Below are 13,137 nucleotides of genomic sequence, written 5' to 3' on the forward strand. Positions count from 1 at the left end.
ACCAGCTTTTCTACTTTGGATACCACAAACAGACCTTTAATTTGTGGACACACAGCCCCTGGACATTCATGAAAACAAGATGTTCTCTTGCTGCTTTTTAAGTTAAACAGATTTAAGTCAGGGTCTCAGCAGAATTTCAAAACCAGATGTTCCATAGCAAAAGGGCTGAACTGACCCCAGCAATGAGAGGCTGTTTCACTTGAACTTGAATATTCTTTCTTAGCAAGATGAATGATCAAATAAACCCAACGTTTACTGCTGTCTCCATTCAAAGACTGCCCTGTGGGTCTGGGCAGGTTAGGCACCCTCAGCTCTTGGCTGGGGGGTAAGCTAATGCCCGGGAGGTTTAGGTGCTTGAGTTTTGAATGGGGTTAGTGAGGATGGATGATCTTCCCCTACATGGCACCATCCCGTTTCTCTGTCGACCTTGGAGGCCCTCCATGGCAGGGCTCCACTGGACCCAACACCTGAGTCCTCTCCTGACCCCACCCTCACATGCAAACACAATTCTCAGCCAGGCCAACTCCTTAGACCTGCAACAATCCAGCTGGTATTTCTGCCTCTGGGTCTTTGTCCCTGTTTCCTCTGTCCTGTAACCTGAAGTGCCCTCCACTCCTGCAAATCCCATATATTTTTCTAGCCTGCAGCTTAATCCTATCTTTATTCCAGAAACATCCTCTCTTTCAAGTTCTGCAGCATTGTTGGCACTGTTCATTTTGATGGTCAAGACTGTATGACTTTGCAGTTCACATGTTTCATAACCTCTCTCTCTCCTGAGTGAGTGTGAAGCTGCTCAGTGTCAGGGCCCGCTCTCCGTTGATAACCCCTTACAGCGCCCGGTGTTTTGCTCTGCTTTTATAGATGCATGGGAATGGCTGCTGAGTTGAACTTACTGAAAAGCTTCTGGCCTGAGAATCCAAGTTCCAAAAATGCCACAGCAGTGGCCGCTAGTGCTGCTTGCCCTGTGTTCCTGTTTTACCCTTCTGGGCACCTTACAGAACTGTACTTGCTGGCCTCCTTGTGGTCAGCTGGGGCCAAGTGATTAGCTCTGGCCAATGAGTTGTGAGAAGAAGTGGCATGCCACTTCTAGGGCAGACCATTTAATTGTTGACATGAGACCCTTCAGAAAATTTCTTTCTTTCTACCATAGTCACCAGCAACATTTCCAGATAGTAGCTGTCAGCTGGGTCCCCAAGTAAGGATGACAATGATGTGGACCAGAGACCCCTGCCTATCCAGTATTAGAGAGGAAGCATGAGTGACCTTTGTTGTTTAGGTCACTGAGATTTTGAGTTGTTCCTGATCCTAGCATAACCTAGCTGGTCATAACTGATTTAGCCTTGGTTAACTCAGTCCGTAATGAAAATGATCTTCTGACATTAGGCAGTGCACACTTCTGCTTCATGCAGGTACTCATTCAACTTATCTCTTTCCTCTCCATTCTGTGACGTCTAGTATAGAAATAGGAATAGGTAGGCTAATCAGAACACGGTTTGCAGGTAGGGCCCCAGGGAGAGGAAGGGGCTTACTGGCCCCACCTCCCTCCTTCAGTGAGCTGTAGAACTGCCCTAAACTGTAAATTGCTCACATGTTATGTGCTCGCTCATTTACACCAGGGGTGACACACACAGATGCTTTTAAGGACCCAAGAGAGAAATAGTTGGGGAGTAGTGGCCTATGTGGAAATGGAGAATGCATCCTTAAGAGAATTCAAATTCAAAATTTTAAGAAAACCTTTGCAAATGGGCAAAGGAAGCACATTTGTAGGTCAGTGTGGGCCTCAAGTTGCTAGTTTGTGACCCCTGATTTACACAGTCATCCCTCAATGGCTATCATGTGCCAGGCTAGGCACTAGGAGGACTTACAAGGGCAGACCCACTTCATATACTAGTGCACACTCTAGCTGGAGAAGTTTATTTATTTAGCCAACGGTTATATAGCACACACTATGTACCCAGCACAATACGGAGAACTTTATAAATATCGATTTAAATCTTTACAACGATCCTTATTGTCTCCATTTTACAGACAGACTGAGGCCCACAGAAGGTGAATCATTTGCCCAAGGTCACAGGGCTAGCAACTGGTAGAGCTAGGAGTTACATTCAGGCGGTGTAGCCCTAGAATTGAGCTCTTCCCCCCAGCCCACCAATCTTTTTTCTTTTAATTGAAGTAAGTTGATTTACAACGTTGTGTTAATTTCTGGTGTACATCATAGTGATTCATTTATACATATATATTCCTTTTCATATTCTTTTTTGTTATAGGCCATTATAAGATGTTGAATATAGTTCCCTGTGCTGTACAGTAGGACCTTGTTGTTTCTCTATTTTATATACAGTAGTTAGTATCTACAAATCCCGAGAGTCTGCGCTTTTATCCACAACACTATGCTAAGTCTCATAAGACCTGTAAATGCATAATAAAAGGTAGCTTGTGGCAAGAACTTCGATGATGAAATGATCCCGTGATTGCCTGAAGGCTCTGTGCTCCTTCACAAACGCGCCTTATAGAAGCTGCTTCCTGCCGGGAGGATTTGGCTTTCTTGATGTTAGAGTGAGCTCATATTTGATGTTTATTAATGAAGTAAAAATAAATCTCCTGTTTATGTTCATTTGGGCTTTGGCAAACTGATTTATTATTTCATGTAAGTGGGTTTCACTTTAGAAAATCAGCTGAATTCATCCTAGAGCCTTAAAAAAAAATCACAACACTTCACACTTTGACCATTTCTTTGCTTTATTCATTTAATTAGCTTTAGACATGAAGCGAAATCATTTAAGTTTATCTGTTTGTGTCCTCTTAGGGCAGACTCAGATTTTGTGGGACCTGAAAATGATTTAGGAGGTCTTTAAGAAAGAGAATATGTTAAATGTAAAAAATTAGGCGGGGGTGTGGCAGGGGCCTGTCCAAGTGAGGGGCCCCATGGCTTAAGTACCATTGATTTCACGGTAAATCACTTTGGGTCTCTCACCTTTGATTCTTATGAGCATTTCAATAAAAATGTCACAAACTCCTACTTGGCTCTTAACTTTTGATTACTTTGATACTGCAGTTATATCCCTCCTTAAAAAATTATTCATGAAAACCAGAATTTAGCAAACAAATAAGGCAGGGGCAATTACGCATCATTCTTCAAAGCAATTTCTAGAAAAGCAGAATCACAGACATAACCAGTGCATTGCAGTGTTTTGCCTATAAGCCACATAATTAAGAATGATAGGTGAATGAGAATAGAGAAATTTAAAATATTATGACTCTTTGCCAAGATGAGGCCAATAAAAAATTAATAAAAGTATAGAAATCACAATTTATGTTAATGAATACATTATTGGAGTCACCACATTTTTCACTGCATTGAATAAAAAGAAGAGAGTCCATGTTATAGAAAAGAATAAACGAGGAACACTAGAATTGCTAATACAGCCCAGACCTAATATAGCACTAGATGGAGGAGTCCCAGTTCAATACACAGCTGTAGAATGAATAAATTAGTGACTGAATATGTATGTTTAAGGAACAAGACAAAGGACAGATGGTGCTAATAGTGGTCACAAGCCTCTCCCATCAACTCCAACTTACAACTATATCTTTTATTTCTAAACCATTAGCCAGCAATCTGGGGGAGGCAGTAGACATGTCCCCAGAGTCTCTCATTATAACAAGTGTCTTTATGTTTATAAATTTTGTAAGTCTGTGATTGAATCAGATTCACAATCATGGGTCTACTATGCTTACGGGAGAAGTTATGTTATTCTTATTTGAAGAACTTGGAGAAAATGCTTTTAGAAGAGCTCCTTACTGCAGTCCCACCACATGTTTATATTCACACCCTCTCTGCATCCTTTAGATGTGATAAACACACTTTTCCCCAAACTCAGGATGCCCCATTCCATGATATGTCATTCTTGGTCATTAAATAACAGGACTCTATGTTAATGTTGGCCTTCTCCATCCCTCTTTAACAAAGTGTTTTCAGCCAAGGATATTAAACTAGTCAACCTCTCTTTTCCCCTGTCAGAGAAACAGCCAGCATCCTGAAATCACAGCTCATTTGTACCATGTTGGCGTGAATATTCAGACTCCATTTGTCTCCAGCTCTTAAAGGCTGGTGTTAGAGTGAATGATAGACATTTTGTTTTGAATTAGCAAAAAGGAGGAGAAAAAAACCTAAGTAATAAGTTTGGCCTTAAAATATCTGTTTCAGGGAATGCAGCTCTGCCTTTTCCTCCAGTAAAAGTCAATTAAAAAAAACCTTAGATTTAATTTGGCATTAAGTTGGACCTAGGATACAGAGAATAGTAGGAAGGAAAATGTCTCAGTCTTTTCTCCCCAGATTGAGCCTTTGAATCCTACTGGAAGATTGTTGCGTGGACTGGTGCAAAATGTTCACAACTTTGTTTTGTTGAATAGCCCAAAACAGAATCTGGAAGCAACTGAGTCTGTGTCCTTGAACCATACAAATCTCATCACAATTGGAACCTCAGACTTCTGATAGTTTTGGTTAAAAGCTAGTGTGATGGTTCTTCTCCTCTTTACTGTGTACTCACTCATACTTTTTGGAACAAAAGGCTGGAAAGGAGTTCTAGACAAGAACTCCTGGCACCATTGTTTTTCTCTCCGCAATCTGTACCCGATCTTGGCTTGCCCACCCTGGCACAACCTCTTTCCATCAATAGCCATGCTAGGCAGGAATGTGTGCTCTCTGGAGGTGCCTCTTAAGGCCAAATGCAATTCCCTCACCAGGGAAACTCCATCATTTGGCCGAAGTTACAAAATCTGCATATGGTGATGTTGGAATGTCCTCTTATCTTCTTTATCATACAAATTTCCAGAATTGGGAAGACCATGGGAACTTGTGTTCCTTGTGTCCCTTCAGTCCCTAACCAAACTTGGGCTTGTTGTGTATTTTCCTTCTTATAATGCACGACAAGGACCTGAGAGCAGTCTCCTGAGGGTGAGCCATCTAGGGAAGAGAGTGGATTCACGATTTTCTATCCTATGAGCCTCGTTCTACAGCCACTACCAGAAAAGACTCTTAGTGTAAGAAAGACCCCCTTCAGATTCTGCTATGACAAGTGTGGGCACACTTGAACTAAAGAGGAGACTGAACACTTTGTCAAGGGTGTCCAGGGAGGCTTGTTCTGCAAAATTCAAGAAAAGAGGAAGGGAAAAAAAAAACCCTTCTCTTTCCATTCCATCTGGAGCTTCAACTGACTCCAAAAATACTGGCCCACAGTGGTTATAAAATCACTCATTTATGCTGTTCTAAAACAAGGCAAAGCCTGCTAGGTGCTTATAACTCAAAGCACTCTTACGTGCTCAGAGGAAAATTATCTTTCTCTCCAAATCCTGTAGCTGACTGAAATTAATGAAACACAGTCAGGAGGCACCTCTCCTGGCCACTGGCCACCATTCATTTGGAACCCTCCACCTAGGCCGTTCATGGATTGCAGAACTGTTTTCTCTTGACTTCAGAACTTCTCCTTTCTCATCTTATGTACATAGCAATTTATATAAAAATCACTGACACAGGTGTCATGGACATTTTAGGTAAATGAGTGAAAAATGGCATCTTTTTCCTGGTACTGAAAGACTACCAAGAGCAAAATATGAAAGTGGGTCCTTGAAGAAAGCTGGTATCCCAAAGCTCATTTTTAAGAAATGGATGGAGGTATGCAGAGAAAGAGGAAGCTTCCAAACCTCTGAGAGCCTCTTCTGCTAGTAGTCAGACAATCTAAAGAAAGATCAAGGGTTTGTGCTAAAGGATGAGAACCAATGGAGAAAGAAAAATAAATAAATAAAAGAAAAGAAATAACAATTTAAAAAATAAAAAAGAAGTGAATGAATACCTTTCCCCCTTTTGTTTGCATCACATTAAGCAGGAAAAAATTGGGAAATTCAGTGCTGGGGTAAACATGGCCCTATTAGAAATGATATTTGATGGTGGGGCCCAGAGAGAAGCCTGTTATGCCTGTCAAGCCTGGCTTCTCCATGCTTCATCAGCCCCCATTCTGACCTGGCCGTCAAACAGGAAAATGTCACCAAATGGTCTTTGAGGGCACAGGTGGTGTGAGGAGCCCAGCAGTGAACTATGGACTAAAGAGGGCATTCAGTGCAAAGGAGGTACATTCCCCTTAGCTGAGTCCTTCACTGTCTGGACAAGATGATGTTCCCTGGCAATGGAGTCCTAGCCACTTGACCCTGAAAAAGACTTGCTTTCTGTCTCTTTGGACATTAAGGAGTCTAATCCCAGACCTCCTCTATTGTCCGGCCTGATTAGCTCCGATTGGCTGATGAAGAAAGTGGTCCTAAAGGGAGGTGCTGATGTATGAGACCACTGGGCACGCAGCTGGGGAGTCAAACATGCTCATGGGTGGAGTTAGCTAGGGGGGAACAAAGTTGGGTAGGGCCAGCGCCCCAGGAATGGTCTGGGGCATAGCCCCAAAGGAGAGGAGAGAAGAAAGAATAAAATAGGACCAAAGGAATAAGTGGAGAGAGAAACAGATAGATAGGCACATGAGCTAATACACACATTCTTACAAACCCTCTTTACAAACAGTATTTAGATTTCTTCCTCTTGGGAGGGTCTCTCTCCTGTAATTTACCAGGAAAACTTCCTACATGCAATTTCTGGTGGCAGTTTTAAACCACTGCTCCTCTCCTCTGCAGTCTTTCTAGGTAACCTCATTCACGGTCATGGTTATAATTCCTATGTATAGTTTATAACTGTGAAATTCTCTACCTCTAGTTCTCACCTGGGCTTCAGACTTGCATTTCCCTTGCTTTCTAGACACGTGCCTGTGGATATCCCACAGGCCCTTAAACTCAGCAAGGCCCAGTCTAAACCCATTGTCCTTCCTTCTTCACTCCCAAAAGAGTGTTCTCGTGGAAGAGGGACCATACCTGGAGTGGGTTCATGCTATTTACTGTCTCCTAACTCTCTGAAGAAGGAAGTAAGTCTCCCGCCATCAGTTAACCATATCTTTCTTTCAGACCCTCTCTCCAGCTTTGACTTATTTCCACCTCTTGGGGGTTGGGGGGTAGATAGCAAGTGAGTAGAAAGCATCACTAATAATCATCAATAAAGGTCGTCCTAAAGCAAATAAATTATAGGCCAGAGACTGCATCTTCTCATCTATCCATTCATTCAGTTATTTAATAAATACTATTACATGCTTACCATTTACAAAATTTCCTCTAGTGCTGCAAAAGATGTAAAAGGCACACTCTTCAATTTCAAAAATTATATAATGTCATAGGGCAATGAGAGATGTATGCAAAGGACTACAACACACTGCAGGAAAACCAAATGTTCTAAGAGTGATGTCAATGCTAAGGGAGTTTAGGAGAGGAGAATCAGAGGGCAGTCCATAGGCCACAAACTAAAAGTCACCATATTAGAGAAAAAAAGATGATGGGGTATTACAGACTAAATTGTGTTCCCCCAAAATTCATGTGTTGAAGTCCTAACTCCCACTACCTTAGAATGTAACCGTATATTGGAGATCAGGTCTTTAAAGAGGTGATTAAGTTATGGTGAATTCATTAGGGTGGGCCTTAGTCCAATATGACTATTGACCTTTTAAGAAGAAATGTTGGACACAAGAATGAGAGATGCCAAACATGTGTGCTGGCAGTGGGATGGCCGGGTGAAGACCCAGGGGAAAACAGCCGTCCACAAGCTAAGGAGTGAGGCCTTAGAAGAAACCAAACCTGCCGACACCTTTATCTTGAACTTCTAGCCTCCAGAACTGTGAGTAAATAAATCTCTGCTACTTAAGCCCAGCCTGTGGTATTTTGCTACAGCAGCCACAGCAAACAGATATAGGGTCCAACCGATGTAATCCTGACCCAGTACTTGCCTGAGAACTGTGCTAAATTCCTGAATATCTTTTCTCCCTACTGGTGCCAACCTTGGGAAAATCGTGAACAAGTGAAGTTTCCTTTAGTTTCTCCATCCTCTACCTTCTGAAATCCCCTGTTTCTTCTCCCTAGGTAGACCTTCTGCTGAAAGAAGTTCTTCCAGGTGAGGAGGATTTGTAGAAAGTGAGGGGGTACTCGTCCCTGACATCACCAGTGTTTGTGCAAAGGGAAGCTTATTCACCCTGGAAGACTGACTTATCATCTCTTTACTCTCTCAAGTCAGCAGTATTCTTCCTCGGAAATAAGAACTTCATTATCGATCAGGGACTGTTTTGCTTAAGATATTATATATGAAGGAAAAAAAAATTTTCTTTTTAAATAAGGCAAAAAAATCAGATTACAAAGCAAGAAAACAATTCCTTCCAAACCTGACAGATTACTTGAGAGGCACAGCAGAAAGCTTGGTTTTTCACAATGCATCTTTAGGTGTAAGAATTTAGAAAATCAGGCAGAGAGGTTATATAACTGCTAATATCAGAGCTCCCCACCCTCCCAACAAAAGCACATAAACTCTACTCACAGGTAAGCAATCAGATGTCCTCTTGTGAACCTCTGGTTGACCACCAATCCTTATGAACTCAGCTGGAAGATCTTGAAGTGTTTTAATGACACCTGGTATAAAAGAAGGATGGAAACATAAATTGAATGAATTTTAGTTAATGTAGTTTATATATTCTAACATATAATTTCTTCCTCAGGTACTGCTTTTGGTTAGGACCTGAAAGGGGCAATAAAGCATAGATATAAATAGTATTGCACATTTGCATCTTAAAGAAAATAAATACACTTATTACAGAGTCAACTCCTAAATCCTCTAAATAATGGAGGGGAGAAGGAGGTAGAGTTAGTACAAAACAGGGAGTGCTACCAATGCCAATAATGGAAGACAGGAGGCTTTAGGACATAGCCAAGGACACTCGCTTCCCTAAGCTCAACCCTCAAAGCCTTCTAAGCTTCAGACTCAAAGACTCTTTGGACCCTTTGCTTTGTCCAAAGTCTTCTGCTGTCAATGGTCAGGAACCTGACTAACTGGTAGAAGGAGGCGGCTCTGAAAGATTCCAAATAATTATAGAAATGTACTAGTAGATAATCTAGAGTTGACTGTCTTGCACTTGAAACAGTATATATTAAATATCGGAAGGACCAAAGAAATAATGAGCTGTGATAGTAAATCACCATCACACCCCTAAACCTGCCCCAACATGATGCGACCAGGGATGCTACTGGATATGAGCATGGGAAATGCAACTCTGGGTTTTAATGCTTGCCTTTCACTGGGTAGAATAATGGGGCTCAAGAGAACCTACCTTGCTTTCCCCCACCCCACCCTCTGCCATTTTGCATTGGAAGAAAATAAAAGCTCATAGAGTTGAAGGGCCTGGCTTGGAATCACACCGCTGGAAACTGACCTTGGATTCCTAGATTCTCATTTCAGTTTTCACAGGTTAAAAAACAAACCAAAACAAAAATCTGTCTAGCATGTTATCAATGGTTTATATTCATCTGAGGAAGGCTGGTTTGCGAACCAGGGATCGGGGAATCTTGAGGGGCTCGTAAATTAGTCAGCAAAACCAGGTGCCGTCATTTCTTTATTCCTGAGCAGTCAGGCCATCCTTAGCTCCCCTCTCTCAACCTCTACCATCTCTTCCTATGCGTGCCAGATGCACACGTCTGAACAGCTGTTGTATTGTGATACATCTAGAGTATCTTGCTCAGCATTCTGGGGATGTGGGCCCCGATCTTAAGAAGTCTAATATCTAGTTGGAATGATAAAACATATAAGTACACTTGTAGGTTACAATGCCAGAAAGTGATCAGAGCTCCAAATCCCATTTAAATTCCTTTTCTTCTACTGTTGGCCAAGTTTTGCAGGACTTTTCTATAAATCTGAGGAAAAGGGGACAAGAAAATCTGTGAGACGTCTCGTAGCTGGGAAATTTGCCTAAACTTATAATCTGGTTCCTTCCAGCTCCTAGGCCCCTGCCAGCATGCAGCAGGGCATCAAGAAATTTTGTTGAATGAGTGAACAAAACCCATGGATGAGTTTCAGGGGGGATTATGGACTCCTCAACGCTGTAGTCCAAGTTTTGTGTGTATTAACTTTCGTTAGCTTTCAGAGATTTCTCAAAGTTGTCTCTGCTCCCTTCTCCCTCTCCCCAAATTAAGAACCACTTGCTGAACAACTAGCACAGCACTAGAGGATGGAGTTTAGATGAGAACATATTACAATGTGTGTTCCTGTGAGTAAATTTACAAACAGTTATGGACGAGTACCCTCTATGTGCCAGGAACATATGGGGGATGGGCCAATGAATAAATAGCCATTCTGCCTGGTTTCATGGCACTTATGGTGTACTGTCCCCCTGGAGTAGAAGTTCTCAGACTGGCTGCATATCAGAATCTTCTGGCGGAGCTTTTTAAGAAAATACCATCTGGGATTCTCCGAAAATGTGCCCAGGAACTTGCACTTAAAGAAGTTCCCTACATTCAGATGCTGATGTAGATTATAACACCCACTCCACACAGGCCTCCCATCCTTGCCCCTCAGGCTTCAACGGACAAAGGCATAAGAGACTAGAAGAAAACAAGGAGTTACCTGCCTGGATTGTGAATGAACAAATTGAGAGATTTAAATTTGTAGAGAAAAAAGTCCAGAGTACTGTCCCCAAGCCCTCTGGCAGGGTCAGGATTTATTTGTCCATTTTCCCTTTTCCTGCTCCCCATTCCCTCAGTATTTTTATTTTTAAAATTGGGAATGAAAAAAGAAAAAATACAGGAATCAGGGAAAAAAATTTTTTTGTCTATAGAGTCTGTGTATATGTTTATGAACCATCTTGTGAGTGAGAAAAACATAGAAAAGCTTTTGAGAGAAACCATACAGGGAATGACAAAGTGACTAAAAACAGAGTTTGTCTTCAGATATACTTTCTATTTTCAGATTTAGGATGGAAGAGCCAGAAAGCTGATGATCTTACTTCCTGTCCTAAGATCATTCTCTACCGGCAGCTACCTTGCAACTTCAGATAGATGCCTGGGTGAACCAATGCTCACTGGATCCCTTTAGGTTTTTTATTCGGTGCCCAGCACAGGGATTCCAACTGACCTGGCTCAGAGCAGTTGCTGAAATTCTCTGCAGGCAAAGCTAAGTCTAGACCGGACATGGGAAGGAAGGAAACGACTGGTGATGGAGGAAGAGGGGATGGGAGAGAGAGCTGGACGGCGGTGTTAGGTAAATGAGCCTGTCTTCCTTCCACAGTCCCCTTCCCAGCCAGTGGCAAACAGCCAGGTGCTATTTATTGCTCCTTTGATTGAACTGTCTGCTCAGGCATGTGGGGAAATTTGGGTTTTATAGGAAAGCATTCACTATGGGATAATCAAGATGTAATAAAAAGAAAGGAGGAATTTCTCTCCTTTCAATCAGCTTTCTAGTTCTCCAAGAGGGGTACTTTTCTTAAAACCCTCAGGAAACCTCTAGCTAAAGCCTTGCAGTAGCATGAAAAACAGAAACTAACACCTTCCCAGGTTACACAAATGGAAAAATACTGACAATACATACTTGCAAAAAGTGGTTAAAATTCTACTTTAAAATTCCTATCACAAGTGTTTACAGAAAGATGCCTTTTTCCAAAGGAATGCCAAGGGGTTGTGTGAAGGGGAGGGTCTCAAATGATAACTTACTATAATAGGGAGTTATTACAAAGCTTAAATTAGGGATCCTTATAATCCTAATAAATTAAAGTGATTAACTTCATGTAGTGAAGAAGAAGAATCAGGTTTTCATTAATTTATAATTTTGCCTTGTGCCTTGAATTAGGACCCTTTGATTTCAACATTAATATTTATATTAAAAAATCCCCCCATGGCTCTTTTATAATAGTCTCTGCCCTCATTATGGAGATACTAATAACTACTGTGTATTAAGAGTTTTAGTGCCAGGCCCTGCGCTAAGCTCCTGGCGCACATCCATTTCATTTATCACTATAACCACCTTGTGAGAAACATGTTCTTAACTTAGGAGAAGCACCGAGAGGTTTGTTGTGTTGAAGATGTTTGCCGAAATTCACCCAGGTAGTAAGTAGTGAAGCCAGTATCCAAACCCAGGGGCTGACCCAGCCTGATGGGTGTAGGGGAAGGTTACAATTCACCTATTCATTGAGTGAGTACTCTGAGCCAGGACGGGCCACACAGTGATGAGCAAGGACTCTGCTTTCACAGAGCTTACATTCTGGTGGGGTACAGACAACAAACATGTTTTCAATAGTGAGTAAACAGAAGAGCTACGACACGATAGAGGGCCACTGGAGGCCCGCTGGACATTGGACAGTGAGGGATGGTCTCTCCGAAGAGGAGATATCTAGGCTGAAAGTAGATTTCTAGGAAGGAGTTACTCATGTGAAGAGTGTTCCTGGAGAAGCCCTTGAGAATCCTGGTGTGAGGCAGAGGGTTTTATGAGATGACTGTGTGCTCTGTGATCATGAAACCCTTCCAAGTTATTCAGTTCACATGGGATTCAGGCTTATCTGTCCATTAGCAGAATGTGCAATGCTGAAAGATGTGCCGACTAAAGGGACTTACAACAGAATGATTCTCAGGGTACCATCTTTGCCAGAACACACGAAGGTGGCAGAGGTGCTGGTAATCTGTCCCTACCCATAGGGGAGATTGCCAGGGATACACATGCCACCTGTGCACCCAGTGCCCAGAACAAGAGAGGTCCCCCTGCACTCCTGTTCACGAGGTGAATTTGAAGAGAGCTGCTTTCTGTGGGTTTATATGAGCTCCTCTCAGGCTTGTGCTTTGGAGAATAAGGCAGAATAGTTCTTAATAATTGAAGAATGAAAAGCTACAGGATATAATCCTTGGAATGGGAAAGGAATGGTAAGAAGCTATTTCCGTCTGAGTTGGCAGGAAGTCACATAATTTGTGGGGATGGAAATTAAAATAAAATATTTAAAAATAGAACTATGGGTTTTAGTCAAAATGTGCCAGCAACAATAAAACATTGATAATTGTCTCTTGTGAATTGTCTCTGTTTTACATTTATAGTTGAATATGGGAGCTAGGCGTATTTTAGAAGGGAAGAAAAATGTGATCTCAGGGAATTTGGGTCACTTAAGTAAATACTAATGAGTGAATTGACCTTGACCAAGTCATTTAAGTGCTCTTGGCCCCTCAATTCTTTCATCTGTAACATGAAGCATTTGGAATGGA

General features: G+C 41.9%; 1 protein-coding gene across 4 annotated transcripts in view; it reads right to left on the reverse strand.

Annotated features, from left to right (window-relative positions):
- CALD1 (caldesmon 1) overlaps positions 1-13,137 on the reverse strand; it is a 172,461-nt gene that overhangs the window by 104,282 nt on the left and 55,042 nt on the right. For all 4 annotated transcript variants that reach the window (XM_074366988.1, XM_074366981.1, XM_074366986.1 and 1 more), the window contains exon 2: positions 8,447-8,538. The gene's annotated coding sequence lies outside the window, so the exon portion shown is untranslated. The remainder of the gene's footprint in view (positions 1-8,446; positions 8,539-13,137) is intronic.

This window comes from Camelus bactrianus, chromosome 7, assembly GCF_048773025.1.
Source record: "Camelus bactrianus isolate YW-2024 breed Bactrian camel chromosome 7, ASM4877302v1, whole genome shotgun sequence".
Lineage (NCBI taxonomy): Eukaryota > Metazoa > Chordata > Mammalia > Artiodactyla > Camelidae > Camelus > Camelus bactrianus.